The 370-nt window shown below is 45.9% G+C and overlaps 1 non-coding gene across 1 annotated transcript; it reads right to left on the reverse strand.

The window, feature by feature from the left end:
• Positions 1 to 11: 11 nt before the first annotated feature.
• On the reverse strand, positions 12 to 93 carry trnas-uga (transfer RNA serine (anticodon UGA)). The gene has a single exon. It is a non-coding gene; the product is annotated as a tRNA-Ser (tRNA).
• Between the last annotated feature and the right edge of the window lie 277 nt (positions 94 to 370).

The following is a 370-nucleotide window of genomic DNA, read 5'->3' on the forward strand; positions in this document are numbered from 1 at the left end:
AAAGCATGTATCGTTGTCGGCAGGATTCGAACCTGCGCGGGGAGACCCCAATGGATTTCAAGTCCATCGCCTTAACCACTCGGCCACGACAACCTAGATCTTTGGAACAAATGCGGATTTCGGCCTTTCATACACTCCTTCATTCTACCAACTGAACTATCAAGGGAGCAAACCTTTATTGTTTGGCCTACCGATAGGTGCTGAAAATCATGCTCAACAAGACATTGCCTTGCAAAGAGTGTCCGGAGTGGGGAGCTCAGGTTGGTTTCTTCAGTCCCTCCAAATAATTTGGTTCTGTTTACTTCATCTGACCGTGACTTTCAACCCAAACCAGAGAAGTTTACGGTGAAAATGTAAAACGGTCAGATTT

Source organism: Notothenia coriiceps, unplaced genomic scaffold (genome assembly GCF_000735185.1).
Source record: "Notothenia coriiceps isolate Sejong01 unplaced genomic scaffold, NC01 NC01_scaffold00000491, whole genome shotgun sequence".
Lineage (NCBI taxonomy): Eukaryota > Metazoa > Chordata > Actinopteri > Perciformes > Nototheniidae > Notothenia > Notothenia coriiceps.